The sequence below is a fragment of the Choloepus didactylus genome, chromosome 21 (genome assembly GCF_015220235.1).
Source record: "Choloepus didactylus isolate mChoDid1 chromosome 21, mChoDid1.pri, whole genome shotgun sequence".
NCBI lineage: Eukaryota > Metazoa > Chordata > Mammalia > Pilosa > Megalonychidae > Choloepus > Choloepus didactylus.
Window position 1 is genome coordinate 4,054,516 of NC_051327.1, and position 6,584 is coordinate 4,061,099.

A 6,584-nucleotide genomic window follows, 5' to 3' on the forward strand; every position below is an offset into this window, starting at 1 on the left:
CTGTCTGGTTGATCTCTCTATAGGAGAGAGTGATGTGTTGAAGTCTCCCACAATTATTGTGGAAACATCAATTGCTTCCTTTAGTTTTGCCAGTGTTTCTCTCATGTATTTTGTGGCACCTTGATTGGGTGCATAGACATTACGATTGTTATTTCTTCTTGCTGAATTGCCCCTTTTATTAGTATGTAGTGGCCTTCTTTGTCTCTGAAAACATCCCTGCATTTGAAGCCTATTTTATCTGAGATTAATATTGCTACACCTGCTTTCTTTTGGCTGTAGCTTGCATGAAATATTTTTTTCCATCCTTTCACTTTCAGTTTCTTTGTGTCCCTGTGTCTAAGATGAGTCTCTTGTATGCAACATATTGATGGTTCATTTTTTTTGATCCATTCTGCGAATCTATATCTTTTAATTGGGGAGTTTAATCCATTTACATTCAACGTTAAAACCTTGAAGGCATTTCGTGAATCAGCCATCTTATCCTTTGGTTTATGTTTGTCATATTTTCCCCCTCTGTCTATTAATATCCTTTATTGTACCCATACCAAATCTCTTTAGTACTGAACCTTTCTCCAAGTCTCTCTGTCCTTTCTTTGTTTCTCTCTCTGTAGGGCTCCCTTGAGTATCTCCAGTAGGGCAGGTCTCTTGTTAGCAAATTCTCTCAGCATTTGTTTGTCTTTGAAAAATTTAAGCTCTCCCTCAAATTTGAAGGAGAGCTTTGCTGGATAAAGTATTCTTGGCTGGAAATTTTTCTCACTCAGAATTTTAAATATATCGTGCCACTGCCTTCTTGCCTCCATGGTGGCTGCTGAGTAGTCACTACTTACTCTTATGCTGTTTCCTTTGTATGTGGTGAATTGCTTTTCTCTTGCTGCTTTCAGAACTTGCTCCTTCTCTTCTGTGTTTGACAGTGTGATCAGTATATGTCTCAGAGTGGGTTTATTTGGATTTATTCTATTTGGAGTTCGCTGAGCATTTATGATTTGTGTATTTATGTTGTTTAGAAGATTTGGGAAGTTTTCCCCAACAATTTCTTTGAATACTCTTCCTAGACCTTTACCTTTTTCTTCCCCTTCTGGGACACCAATGAGTCTTATATTCGGACGTTTCATATTATCTATCATATCCCTGAAGTCCATTTCAATTTTTTTCAATTTTTTTCCCCATTCTTTCTTTTATGCTTTCATTTTCCATTCTGTCATCTTCCAGGTCACTGATTCGTTGTTCAACTTCCTCTAGTCTTGTACTATGAGTGTCCAGAATCTTTTTAATTTGGTCAACAGTTTCTTTAATTTCCATAAGATCATCCATTTTTTTATTTAGTCTTGCAATGTCTTCTTTATGCTCTTCTAGGGTCTTCTTGATTTCCTTTGTCTCCCGTACTATGGTCTCATTGTTCATCTTTAGTTCTTTGAGTAGCTGCTCTAGGTGCTGTGTCTCTTCGGATCTTTTGATTTGGGTGCTTGGGCTTGGGTTATCCATATCGTCTGGTTTTTTCATATGCTTTATAATTTTCTGTTGTTTTTGGCCTCTTGGCATTTGCTGAACTTGATAGGGTTCTTTTAGGATTTGTAGACCAATTGAAGTCCTTATCTCTAATTTATCAGATCTACAGCTTCGTGGAGTACACTTTCTCTAACTAACCAGCAGGTGGTGTCCACGAGCCACCTGTTCTCCACAAGCCAGTTCTCCCCTGCTTAGCCTTTTTGGTGAGTGGGGGAGTGAGTCTTGTGGGGCCCAATTGGTGTACCAAGCTTGCGTGTGTAGTTGGTGTTGCGTGCCCTGTATATGGGGCGTGTTTCTGAGCAGTCAGGGAGGGGGGGTGGCCCTAACAATCAGATCTCCCTGGTGATCCTAGAGTTTTAAAGCTGCTGCAATAGTCTAATCCTTCAGTTCAGTCCTGTCACAGTTTGTCTCTGCCACTGACCCACAAGTCCTTGGTATTGGCGTATGGCTCCTGAGACTTGCAAGTGGGCCCCTCTTCCAGGCTGTGCACCCCGGGTCGTCTGTTGAGGGATGACTGTGCTATGTCACAGGTGAGTGCCGTCCCCTCAGGGCAGTTCTGGGCTGCTGGCTTCCGTCACACTGGGTTGTCTGGGGCAGCTCTGGGCTATGGGGCTGGCGATGGGCAGGAGTGTTTCCTGTCCACCAGGATGATGGCTGTGAGCGGACACCCCCTTTTTCTTGGGAAGTTGTGGTGTTTAGTGAAATTTCTCAGCCACTGGATTATTGCCTTTTGTCTCAGAGCTCTCTTAGTTCTGCTCTTGTCTTGACCTGCCCAAATTGCAAGTCTTTGAAGCTTTCTGTATTTGGCTTCTTAGAGTAATTGTTTTACAAAAAGAAAAAAGGAAAAAAAAAAAAAAGGGCCCTCCTCAGAGATCTAATGGGTTATTGAAATGCTAAGAGACAAAGCAATTAGGACCATTAAGGAAAGGTCCACACGGCAGAGAGATCAGCTTTTCTTCGGGATTTGCATATGCGCCTCAGGGCCTGAGCTCTGCCCTTCCCCTTTCTATGTTCACCAGAACTCCAAAAATCCTCCGCTTTTATTTTGGAGTTTTTCGTGTTGTTTTTTTTCTATGTCTGTTCCTCTCTGCTGGGCTGGCTGCTCTCAGATTCTCTGGTGTCTGGTCTCAGTCTATCTATGGTTGGAGTTGGGATCAGTAGAATGAGTTTCCGATAAGGGCTGCCACTGCAGTTCTCCCTTCTCCTTCCCGGAGCTGAGAGCCCCTCCTCCCACGGGACTGAGCCTGGCAGGGAGGGGTGCGAGTCCCCTGGCCACAAAAACTTACAGATTTCGCTGATCTCAGCAGTTCCACGTTTTCATGAGTGTTGTATGAAGTATGCCCAAAGTCAGATTGCTCTGTGGTGTCCAGTCCACGCAGTTCCTGGCTTTCTACCTACTTTCCTGGAGGAGTAACTAAAACATACAGCTCACCAGTCCGCCATTTTGCCCCGCCTCCTCTGCTTTAATCTTATCGCTTCCCTTCTGCTTCCTTTGGGTTTAGTTTGTTCTTATTTTCCTAGTATCTGTTCTTAGAGGGAAAGTTTTCAGTTTTTCATCATTGAGTGTGATGTAAGCTGGGGGTTTTTCATAAATGCCATTTATCTTGTTGAGGAAGATCCTTTGTCTTCCTAGCTTGATGAGTGATTCTGATCATGACATGATGTTGGATTTTGCTGAAGACTTCTGATGCATCAATAGAGATTATTATGTATTTTTTCTTTCATTCTATTAATGTGCTGTATTACATTGATTGATTTTTTTGTATATTGAACTACCCTTCAACTCCTGAGATAAACCCAACTTGGTCATTAATCCCATGTTGCTACATTAGGTTTGTTGATGATTTCCACATCACTATTCATAAGGGATAATAATCTGTAGTTTTCTTTTCTTGTGATGTCTTTGGCTTTGGTATCAGTATGATGCTGGCCTTAAGAAATGAGTTAAAAAGTGTTCCCTCTTTTATTTTTTGGAAGAATTTGAAAAGGATTGGGGTTAATTCTTCTTGGAATGTTTGGTTGATTTCACCAGTGAAGCCTGGTCCTGGTCTTGGGCTTTTCCTTTTTCTTTGATTATTGATTCAATCTTTTTACTAGTTATTGCTTTCTTGGGATCTTCCATTTCTTCTTGAGTCAGTTTTCTAAGAATTTGTCCAGTTCATCTAAGTTATCTAATTTGCTGATGTACATCTGTTCATAGTATTCTCTTACAACCCTTTTAATTTCTGTAAATTCAGTAGTGATGTCCCCATTTTCATTTAGGATTTTAGTAATTTGTGACTTCTCTCTTTTTTTCTTATACAGTCTAAATAAAAGTTTGCCAATTTTGTTAACCTCTCCAAAAATCAACTTTTGTTGATTCTGTTTGTTTTTCTATTTTCTATTTGATTTATCTCTGCTTTAATCTTATCTCTTCCCTTATGCTTCCTTTGGGTTTAGTTTGTTCTTATTTTCCTAGTATCTGAAGATGTGAAGTTGTTATTCATTTATCTTTCTTCTTTTTTAATTTATGGTTATAAATTTCACTCTAAGCACTGAATTTGCTCCATCTTATAGTTTGTTGTGTTTTTGTTTTCATTCATTTCTAAGTATTTACTAATTTCCCTTGTGATTTCTTCTTTGGCCCATTGGTTGTTTGAATGTGTTAATTTCCACATATTTGTAAATTTCTTCATAGGGCTTCAAATTATTACATAGTATCTTTTCATTCATAAATCCCCTTGGAATTTCCTGTAAGGCATGTGTACTAGCAACAAACTATCCTCTTGAAGGACAGTTTTTCATATATAGAATTCTTGGCTGACAGTTTTCTGTTTCAGCACTTTAAGTATATCATCCCTCTGCCTTGTGGCCACTGTGGTTCTATATAGAAATTGGCTGTTAATCATATGTAGGACACCTTGTACAAGATGTGTCACTTGCTTCTCTCTTGCTGCTTTCAAGATTCTTTCTTTGTCTTTTGAAAGTTTCATTATGTATCTTAGTGTAAATCTCTTTGAGTTTTATCCTACTTGGAGTTCATTGAGATTCTTAGGTGTGTAAATTCATGTCTTTCATCAAATTTTGGAAGTTTATGGTCACTAATTCTTCAGATATATTTTTTCTGCCCTGTTCTCTCTGTCCTCTACTTCTGGGATTCCTGTAACGCCTATGTTGGTATTCTTGAGGATGTCCCACAGATCTCTTAGCTCTGTCCATTTTTCCTCATTCTTTATTCTTTTGGCTCCTCAACTGGATAATTTCAGATGTTCCATCTTCACTTTCACTGATTAGTTCTTCTAACGTGAGCCTTTCTAGTGATTTTTTCACTTCAGATATCATACCTTTCAGGTCCAAGAGTCCTATTGGTTTCTTGATAGAATTTATATTTATTGATGTTCTATTTGGTATGAAATCATTGTCTTTATTTCCTTTTGATTTGTCCATGGTTTCCTTTAACTTTTTTCCCCTTTAGCATTTTGAGCATATTTAAGGCAGTTAATTGAAAGACTTTATTTAGTAAGTCCAATGTCTGGGATTCCTCAGGGAATCCATTAATTTTTTGAGAAGGGCCACATTTTCTTGTTTCTTTGAATGTCTTGCGTTTTTGTTGTTGTTGTTGTTGAGAAATGGACGTTTTGAACATTATAATAAGACATCTCAACCCCTTCCCCAGGGTTTTTCTTCTTGTTTTTTCTTATGAGTTGTAGTTATATATTAATGACTTCTCTAAACAATGTTTAGAAAAACTGTACTCTTTGTTAAGTGTGGTCTCTGAAGTCTCTGTTCCATTGTCTTACTTGTCAGAGATATTCAATTGAGATAGATATTCCTAAGCATCTCAAGTTAAAAAAAAAAAAACTTTTTAAAGAAAAAAAAATACTTTCTTGATCTTTGAAGATTGGCCCTGTATCAGGGCATCCCTTCAACACTTAGCCATGTCACTTACAACTCTTCCTTTGCCTTCACTTCCTGCTTACATGGAGGCTGAAGATCAGTTAGAGGTGAAACTTTGAGTCTTCTCAGGTCTTTTCTGAGCATACCTCTGGCCCTGGGCATGTGTGTTGCCTTCTGAAATCTCCAGTGTGCATAGGAGTTTTTCAAATGGCTTATTCCCCCATGATTCTTTCTCCAGCCTCTTCCTTACTAGGTTTTTTGGACTTTTCTGCTGCTTGTCCCATCTGTTAGCACTTTTCTGAGAAGGCTCTGGCAGTATATCCCTTTAAATCCTTTTGGAAAAAAAGCCACATAGCAGGCCACTGAAGATCTGAGAGAGTTCCAAGGCGGATGAAACAAAGGCAACCCTGAGCCATTTCCTCAGGGAGCCAACAGACAGGTCCCAACACATAACCACAATTCATAATGAACATGGTCTGGAACCAGCAAGCCAAAGCAGAATGCAGGCTGTTGTTCCCACAGTTGCTGCTGCCAATCTGGAGGTGGGGGTGGCAGGTTGGTAAATTAAAATGCCCCAGTGCTTTCTTTCCAAATTTGGCAACTTCTTTCTTCATGAAACACTTCTCTGATTGTATAAAATTTAAATTACATTCTAGAGTTCCTAAAAACTGATTCTGACAGTATTTTCTTTCCTTTAAAATTTTGAAAAATTCAAACTTACAGGAAAATTGCAAAAATTACACACATATAATACACAGAACTCCAACATACCCTCTACCTAGAAAGATTTATCAACTATTATCATTTTGCCACACTTGTTATATCATTCTGTGTAACTATTTATGTTTCTATCTCTCATCTATCTATCTGGTCTGTCTTCTGTCTATCTAGCACCTAATCTACCTATTTTCTAAACATCTGATAGTAGGTTGTATATACCATGCTGCTTGAATGTTTAATACTTCCATGTACATTTCCTAAGATAAGGATATTCACTTATGTAAGTACCTTAAGTACAGCTATCAAGTTCAAGAAATTTAACATTTCTATAAGGCATTCAGTTCGTAGTCCAATTATTTTCAGTTTTCCCAATAATGTCCCTTTGGGCATTTTCTCCTCCATTATTAGATACATTCCAGGGTCATGTGTTACATTTAATTGTCATTGTCTCTATCTAGTGTCTCCTCTCTCTCTTTAAAATT